The sequence below is a fragment of the Erinaceus europaeus genome, chromosome 14 (genome assembly GCF_950295315.1).
Source record: "Erinaceus europaeus chromosome 14, mEriEur2.1, whole genome shotgun sequence".
Lineage (NCBI taxonomy): Eukaryota > Metazoa > Chordata > Mammalia > Eulipotyphla > Erinaceidae > Erinaceus > Erinaceus europaeus.
The window spans coordinates 7,978,039-7,987,434 of NC_080175.1; the positions used below are offsets into that span (position 1 = coordinate 7,978,039).

The following is a 9,396-nucleotide window of genomic DNA, read 5'->3' on the forward strand; positions in this document are numbered from 1 at the left end:
CTGAAAGACTTGGAGGGCAGGGATGCATAGCATAATGGTGAGCAAAGACACTCTACTACTCTCCTGCCTGAGGCTCCAAAGTCCCAGGTTCAATCCCCCGCACCACCATAAGCCAGAGCTGAGCAGTGCTGTGGTTAATATATCTATACTGACCTGGAGCAATGAAATCCCAGGGACAAGGAGGGGAAGGGGAAAGAAAAAAAAAAAAAAAAAGACTTGGAAAATCCTCACTAATTATCTCTTATAAGACTGTTTCTGGGAGTCAGGTGGTAGCGTAGCGGGTTAAATGCAGGTGGTGTGAAGCGCAAGGGCCAATGTAAGGATCCTGGTTCCAGCCCCGGCTCCCCACCTGCAGGGGAGTTGTTTCACAGGCGGTGAAGCAGGTCTGCAGGTGTCTATCTTTCTCTCCCTCTCTCTATCTTCCCCTCCTCTCTCCATTTCTCTCTGTCCTATCCAACAATGATTACAACAATAATAACTACAACAATAAAACAATAAGGTCAAAAAGGGAATAAATAAATAAATATTTTTTAAAAGACTGTTTCTGCCAAGTTCTCTTTCCTTACCCTCCAAGACACCAGTTACATTTGCGTTCAATTTTTAATCATAATCCATTGGCCTCCTCCCAGTCTTCCGTGTGCTTTAGTCTATTTCCTTCTGTCCTGCCTTCCAATCTGCTATTCTTCTCTTCAACCATTTCGTATCTGTTGTGAAACTCACCAGTTAAGTCTTATTCCCCATTACTATACTTCCTAGTTCTAGAATTTCCATTCAGTTCTTTTTCTATCTGCAGGACTAAGTTACCGATTGTTACCTAACTTCTTGATGAAATGTTAATAATTATCAATTTTTTTGCCTCCAGGGTTATTGCTGAGGCCCAGTGTCTGCACTACAAATCCACTGCTCCTGGAGGCCATTTTTCCCATTTTGTTGCTGTTGTTGTTCTTGTTGTTACTGCTCTTTTTTGTTGTTGGACAGGACGGAGAGAAATGGAGAGAGGAGGAGAAGACAGAGAGGGGGAGAGAAAGATCTGCTTCACCCGGCGGTGGCGCACCCAAACACAGTACAAAGCGCAAGGACCAGCACAAGGATCCGGGTTTGAACCCCTGGCTCCTCACCTACGGGGGGTGGGGGGTGGGGTGGCACTTCACAAGCAGTGAAACAGGTCAGCAGGTATCTATCTTTTTCTCTCCCTCTCTATCTCCCCTTCCTCTCTCACTTCTGTCTTATCCAATTGAAAAAATGGAAAAGATGGCCATAGTGCCAGCATCCCATCAATTTTCCTAGAGGCAAAACAAGACAAAAAGCCCAACAATGCATCCATGTCAGTGTCAGAATGTGGGGTGTCATTTGAAGTTGTGGGTGGTCACTTGTGTATGAACAGATCAACCCAGGAGAACTATAGCTGGAACTGGTTGTATAATATTTCATACATAGCGTGCATGTAAGTGATTGATAACCAAAAGAAAAAAGTGAAGATAGAAATAGAATGGACCTGGGAGTTGAGTGGTAGTGCAGCGGGTTAAGCGCAAGTGGCGCCAAGTGCAAGGACTGGCGGAAAGATCCCGGTTCGAGCTCCCGGCTCCCCACCTGCAGGGGAGTCGCTTCACAGGCGGTGAAGCAGGTCTGCAGGTGTCTGTCTTTCTCTCCCCCTCTCTGTCTTCCCCTCCTCTCTCCGTTTCTCTCTGTCCTATCCAACAAGAACATCAATAATAACTACAATAAAACAAGAGCAATAAAAGGGACTAAACAAATAAATAATACACAGATTTGCTCTAGCCTATACAGACACCTAATGGCCAAGATTAGAAACTGCTGAAAGTCAGGGGCCAGGAAGTGGCACACCTGGTTGAGTGCATGTATTACAGTGTGCAAAGACCTGGGTTCACGTCCTTGGTCCCGATCTGCAGGAGGAAAACTTTTTGAGTGGTGAAGCAGTGTTGCAGGTGTCTCTCTGACTCTCTGTCCCTCTCCCTTTCACTCTCCATTTCTGGCTGACTCTGTCCAGTAAATAGATAATTTTTAAAAAATGAAATTTTCGGGAGTCGGGCTGTAGCACAGCGGGTTAAGCACAGGTGGCGCAAAGCGCAAGGACCAGCATAAGGATCCCGGTTCGAGCCCCCGGCTCCCCACCTGCAGGGGAGTCACTTCACAGGCGGTGAAGCAGGTCTGCAGGGGTCTATCTTTTTCTCTGCCCTTCTCTGTCTTCCCCTCCTCTCTCCATTTCTCTCTGTCCTATCCAACAACGACAACAACAATAATAACTACAACAATAAAACAACAAGGGCAACAAAAGGGAATAAATAAAATAAATATTTTTAAAAAATGAAATTTTCTTGTCTTCCAACTTCTTCCTAAACAATCTTACTTCATGTAACTACCCTGAGCACTTGTTTTCAGGTTTTCACTTGACAACTGTTCCATGGGTGCATATAAATCTTTGTCCGTTTTTGTTTGTTTGTTTTTCCTCCAGGCTTATTGCTGGGGCTCGGTGCCTGCACTACCAATCCACTGCTCCTGGAGGCTTTTTATTATTATTATTCCCTTTTGTTGTCCATGTTGTTGTTTCTTATTGTTGCAGTTATTATTGTTATTGATGTCATCATTGTTGGATAGGACAGAGAGAAATGGAGAGAGGAGGGGAAGACAGAGACGGGGAGAGAAAGATATACACCTGCAGACCTATTTCACCGTCTGTGAAGCGACTCCCCTGCAGGTGGAGAACCGGGGGCTTGAACTGGTATCCTTAGGCGGGTCCTTGTGCTTTGCGCCACGTGCGCTTAACCCGCTGTGCTACCACCCAACTCCCAGAGACTTTTTTAAAAAATATTTATTTCCTTTTGTTGTCCTTGTTTTATTGTTGTAGTTATTATTGTTGTCATCATTGGATAGAACAGCAGACCTGCTTCACCACTTGTGAGGCGATTCCCTTGCAGGTGGGGAGCCGGGGTCTCGAACCAGCATCCTTCCGCGGGTTTCGCACCATGTGTGCTTAACCTGCCGCTCTAATGCCCGACCCACTTTTGTCAGTTTTTTTAAGACTCTACATTTGAAAGTGAAATTACTTGGTACAATAATTTCAGTAGAAATGATCTTTTAAGGCACAGACAGTCTCAAGGATCTTGATACATAACACACCAAACTTTTCTGAAAAAGAAGAGTCACTTGACACACCGGCTGGTCGTGTATGAAGCCTGTCTTCCTTTTTTATTTATGGTCATGTGCAGTTGGAAAAGTCTTTCTTTTTACATTTTAATTTGCATTTCCTGACAAGTGATAAGGATGAAGGTTTTACTTCAGAAAGTGTGCTAGATTTTTCCAGTGAAACATCTGTGTGTGTCCTTTCCATATATTTTTTTTTTCTTTCCAGGGTTATTGCTGGGCTCGGTGCCTGCACCATGAATCCACCGCTCCTGGAGGCCATTTTTTCCCCCTTTTTGTTGCCCTTGTTGTTGTAGCCTCGTTGTGGTTATTATTATTGCCATTGTTGATGTTGTTCTGTTGGATAGGACAGAGAGAAATGGAGAGAGGGGAAGAGAAAGATAGACACCTGCAGACCTGCTTCACCGCCTGTGAAGCAACTTCCCTGCAGGTGGGAAGCCGGTCCCTGTGCTTTGCACCACATGCGCTTAACCCACTGCGCCACCGCCCAACCCCCCCTTTCCATATTTTTAAACTGCTAAAAGTTCACCACAAGAAAACCTGTGAAGCAGTTGCTTCCATAGCTAAAAACAGAGGGAGACTTAATTCTAGACATAAAAATTCAAAGGGACCACTGCATCCTGCAAAACTAAGCAACACCTGTAAAATAAAAGTTCCCTTAAATGTTTATTCCCATTGTGAAAGGAGGGTTTAGTTCCAGGTTACCGCACAATCAGGTTACCCCATCCCCACCCCCGCAGATGGAGACCCAGAGGCTCAAATCCGGATCCTTGAACTGGGATCCTTCCAGTGCGCCTTGCGCCAAGTGCGCTTAACCCGCTGCGCTACCGCCCGGCCTCCCTTTTATATAATTTTTTATGGAGAGCTATTTTATATCATGCTGTGAATTGAAACCAGGCACCCATACATAAAAGGCCTTTTGCTCTAGCCCTGAGTCACCTACCCAACTCCACTGGATGCTCAGTTTAGAAGTGAATTATTGGGAGTCGGGTAGTAGCAGCGGGTTAAGCGCACGTGGCATAAAGATCCCAGTTCGAGCCCCCGGCTCCCCACCTGTAGGGAAGTCGCTTCACAGGCGGTGAAGCAGGTCTGCAGGTGTCTGTCTTTCTCTCTCCCTGTCTTACCCTCCTCTCTCCATTTATCTGTGTCCTATCCAATAACGACATCAATAACAACAATAACCACAACAGTAAAAAAAAAAAAAAAAAAGGGGCAACAGAAGGGAATAAATACTTTTTTAAAAAAGTGAAATATCAGAACAAGACTGATAATCAGCTGAAGGTATTATAAAAACATCAAGGAGACAAGTCAAATAACTAAAGGTCCATCCAATATTCCTCAGCAGGCTGTCAACAACAGAAATACCACATCAGCTCATGAAGGAACCGAATTCTTTTTTTTATTTATTTAAAAAGGAGACATTAACAAAACCATAGGATAAGAGGGGTACAGCTCCACACAATCCCCACCACCAGAACTGCGTATCTCATCCCTTCCCCTGATCACTTGCCTTTATCCCTCTGGGAGTATGGACCCAAGGAACTGAATTCTACCTCCCAACCTTAGAGAACACAGCCCTGGGGAGCTAAGCCAGAGACTAAGCCCATTTAGGAAGCTACAATGAGAATCATAACTTGGCAGAAAACCAAAGTCTGCAATTCAATTCACCGTCTTCCCAGAGGCAAAATCTACAGGGCAAACCTATGTTTGCTTAGTAAACACTAAGTACAGCACTAATATAGTTAGATGCCTCAAGTCATAAAAGCCTAAGGCAACTGTAATGTAAATAACAAGACCATCCCCCTGGAATTCTGGGACAGTCCTTATCTCCACTATTCTGTTTATGAGGACTCTCTCACAAGTCTACAATCAACCCCCACAGGACAGTGTATCCAACTGACTCTTCACTCCTACGCTCTTATGTGGGTCATACCTTCTCAGCAACATAGTTACCCTCAAAATTCAGTTCAGTCCCTGCAGTCCCTCAAAATTCAGTTCAGTCCGTGCAGTTTCCTTCCGTTATAATCACACATTGGTTTTGAGACAGCACCCTTATCTGGCGGATTCAAGAAACCCAGTCTGTTTCCTTGTGCTAAATGTCGCGTTGACTAGCCAGGTCTAGACTGCCCTCGTTAGCTCCTGATGACTTTTGTGTTGAGGGGGAGGGAGCAGCTAGCTGGGGCCGTTCCCCAGCTGCCCAGGTGGCCCCTGATGCTGACACTTTTAAGTTCTAACCCCAAACTCTGTACAAAAAGCTTTTCAGGGAGACAGGGAGACAGCATAATGGTGATGCAAAAGACTGTCATTCTAAGACTGCTGAGGTCCCAGGTTCAATCCCCTGCAACACCTTAAGCCAGAGCTCTGGTATGTTAAAAGAAATAAGTAAATAAATAAAGCTTTCCAGAAGAATCAGTCTCTTCCTCTGAACACAGTGAAGGAAGGCACTGGTGAAGATTTAGAGGCTGGGGCAGGAGGCTTCCAAAACAGAAAAAGCTGATGAAGGGAACAGGGGAGGGCAGTTTTATTCTGCAGCTGTCAACTCTACTCGTCTATACGCTGAAACCTGGAGACCACAAAACTCATTTTAGAATGGGTTAGATGGGTCAGCAGAACAGCTCATGAGGATAGTGTGCTGCTTTGCCAACGTGTGGAGCCCAGGTTCAAGCCCAGCTCCCACAGCATTCAAGGAAGCGTCAGTGCTTCAGACTCCATTCTAAAAAAGGAAAAAGAAAAAAAAAAAAGGCTTCTGCTGCTTTTTAAGCTTGCAAACCACTTATCTGGACAGTCCTCCAAGGTCTCTTCTAAAAGCTAAATTACGTTTTATTCAGCAAATATTTGAGAAGTATCTTACCATCTATAGATTCTGTGCTAAGTATTGACATGCTAACGAACAGACTCTGCCCTCAGGTAACCTGATCGTTTGCATTGAGAAATTAGAGGAGCCGGGTGAGGGGGCATCTGGTTGACCGTATTATTACTGTGTGAGGAGCTGAGTTCAAGGCCCTGATCCCTACCTGTAGGGGGAGTTTCATGAGTGCTGAAGCAGTGTTGCAGGTGTCTCTTTTTCCCCTCTATCTCTTTTTTCTCAATTTCTCTGTCTCTATCCTAAATAAATAAAGGTGTTGGTCTGTGAGGTGACATAGTGGATAAGGCATTGGACTCTCAAGCATGAGGTCCTGAGTTCAATCCCTGGCAGCACATGTACCGGAGTAATGTCTGGTTCTTTCTCTCCTCCTATGTTCTCATGAATAAATACTTTAAAATAATTTAATTAAATTAAGGAGGGGTAGATAGCATAATGGTAATGCAAAGAGACTCTCATGCCTGAAACTCCAAAGTCCCAGGTTCAGTCCCCTGCACCAATATAAGCCAGAGCTGACCAGTACCCTGATTAAAGTAAGTAAATAATAAAACAATAAAATTATAAAAGAGATAGAAAAGGAAATTAACAAGGGCCAGAAAGACGGCTCCCAAGGTGGTATGTGCCTTTCCATGCCGATAGCCCAGCTCTGAGCCCAGGGAGGTTCTGGTGTTGTGGTGTCTTCCCCATAAGCAGAACGACCAAAAAGGTCCGACTTTTATCTCCTCAAAGGTGAAAGAAACTCAACTGATACACATTTCTTCTACAGACACTGGTGCAAGTAAGTGCCCCTTATCCTTCAACCAATATTCACCAGAAGTAAGCTGAATGGAGAGAAAGAAAAACAAACAGAAACAACCAGTTGTTAAGTTGAAAAATCAGACTGAATTTTATTAAAATATACATAAAAATACCTCATTTTTATTTTGTCAGTTTGGGGAAGTTCGTGGAGGTGAAGAGAGCAGCAGTGGCACTGGTGGAGAGAAGTAAAGGCCAAAACAAGTCTCCAAAGGGCTGCAGTACAAACCTGCCGCAGAGCAGCCTGGGAACGGCACTGAGTGACATGCCCTGGCACAGAAAGAGGTGGCTCCGAGACGTGCGGCTGGGACCCAACCGTGGCGGGAAGAGCCACTGTCCAAACCTTCTACCTGAATCAGCACTGTACAGTGACAGCCTAGCTACAGAGCAAGCACTTGGCATGGAGCTTAAATGAACACAAAACTCACAGGACACTTCGAAGGAAGACAAGGAATACAGGCATTTGCTGGTTTCAACAGTGTATGGGTACCACTGCTTTACTCACACGAATCTGAATATGTACACCAAAAAATGTGTATCAGAGGCTGCTTTCAGAAAAGTCATGTGTTCCACGAGAACTATGTGAACAGTGTAAAATGTCTCTACTGTGTAACGAAAGAAGAAAGTCAGCATTCCCCTGTAGTACTAGAAAATATTCAGCTCATCTGAAGTTATAGTCAAATGAAGTGAAGTATTACAGCAGCCTTTTCACGAAGTAGATTTATACCTTAAAGCAATACATTTCATACCTTCAAACACTTTGGTATAAGTGAAATCAATACAAAGGGGGGAAGGAAAGAAAGGAAAGCTCTACTTCGGTTCTCTCGTTAGGGGGAGACTCAGCAATACGACGGTCACACAGCTGCCGCAGACGGCAAGATGGAAGGAAACCCTCGAGGGCCGCCTCTCCCGCCGGAAGCGGATGGGCTGTGAGAGGACTTCTGGGAATTCAGGTGCATTTCACAACCACCTCCTCAGCAACGGCTTGAAAGGCCTCCTCAACGGCTTGGAATATGTGTGATCTCCCTTACTTCGCCTTAACAAACACAAACGGCCCTGCATTAAGGCAACCCAGAGCAACAATTCACGTAAAGCAGGACATAAAATTGTCTTAAATCGTATTACTAGAGGTTCCCAAGAAGTTCATACTTGAAATAAAAGGACATACTACATTAATAAAAATATATGCAATTTTAATAGCCCACTGACAAGTAGTTTTTTTTTTTTTTAAAGAAACAAATAACCGTCTGCATGCTACAAATATTTCTTCATTGATACACGGCTTTTGACGACTAAACACCACAACTGATCTGCAGAATTATTAACCGCATCATTTTATAATTACATTTCCTCATCTATTCTATCCGAATGTGATTCTGGTGATTGTCCACTGTCTTCTTGTTTGGTATGTTGTCTTTTTTAAATGAATCCTTACATCGGAGAATTGTTTCTGAGCAGCCGTCGATGAATCAATCACTTTTCTGTCATCCACTGCGGGAACAAAGGGGGAATGTCCGCTGAGGCTTGCTCGGCACTGTGATTTACACTGGGGCCTTCTGTAAAGACAAGCAAGTTTTTTGAAGAGAAGCAGGATCTTTGAACAAACTTCGCAAACACATTAGTAATTCCTTTCTGAAGGAGAAAAAAAAACTGTCAAGTGTTTCGCTTCACTGCACAAATGCTGTAGAGTGTCTCACAAGACCCCCTGGGCTGTAAATCCTCAGACAGTCCGTCCACTTCCACGGGAACAGAGTACAGCATCTGCACAACAAAATAAGCATAATACAAAGTAAAACACACTACTGTGAGTGTGCTGTCAGGGCCACTGCTATGACTCACGCGGAGAGTACCGCTGCCGTGTGCTAGCCAGTTTCAAACATGCTCCCATTGCACTGAAGGAAGCTTCCGTGCTAGAGTCTGTGGGTCTCTCTCTTGATTTTCCATTAAAAAAAAAAATGAAAATGAAAACAAAAAAGATTAAGTGAATTATCTGTCGGGTCTAACTGAGATTTTCTGAAGAAAAAAAGAACTCAAGAACATAAACATAGGGGCCAGGTGGCGGTGCACCTGGTTAAGCACATACACCACAGTGCACAAGGACCCGGGTTCAAGCCCCTGGTCCCCACCTGCAGTGGGAAAGCTTCACGAGTGGTAAAGCAGGGCTGCAGGTGTCTCTCTTTGTCTCTCTCTCTCTCTCCCTCTCTATCCTATGGTCTATCTCCCTCTACCCTTCTCAGTTTCTGTCTCTATGCAATAAAGATCAATTTTTTTAAAAAAAGATAAACATAGAAGAATTATTCTGCAAAACTGATTTATGCTTGAATGAGCCACGTATAACATAGAAGGGTTATTGATACTTTATTTTATAGTATCAGGACAGTACTAGGACCTTAATTTCTTGCCCAAATTTCATAACCAAACACAGTAACAAAAACAATTAATGACTAAAACACTTAACAGTGGCCAGACCTTATATGAAATGAAATCTTGGTTTTTACTTTAGATATCAAAGCCCAGGGCCTAGGAGCCAGACAGTTGGGCCAGTGCAGCACACACCTGCCGTGCAGAGCCAGGTC

The 9,396-nt window shown here is 44.1% G+C and overlaps 1 protein-coding gene across 4 annotated transcripts in view; it reads right to left on the reverse strand.

The window, feature by feature from the left end:
* Positions 1 to 7,996: 7,996 nt before the first annotated feature.
* SEC23IP (SEC23 interacting protein) overlaps positions 7,997 to 9,396 on the reverse strand; it is a 66,477-nt gene continuing 65,077 nt past the window's right edge. For 3 of the 4 annotated variants that reach the window (XM_060171183.1, XM_060171182.1, XM_060171180.1), the window contains exon 19: positions 7,997 to 8,376. The gene's annotated coding sequence lies outside the window, so the exon portion shown is untranslated. Of the gene's footprint in view, positions 8,582 to 9,396 lie in introns of all 4 variants that reach the window. The other variant, XM_060171181.1, reaches the window with a different exon arrangement.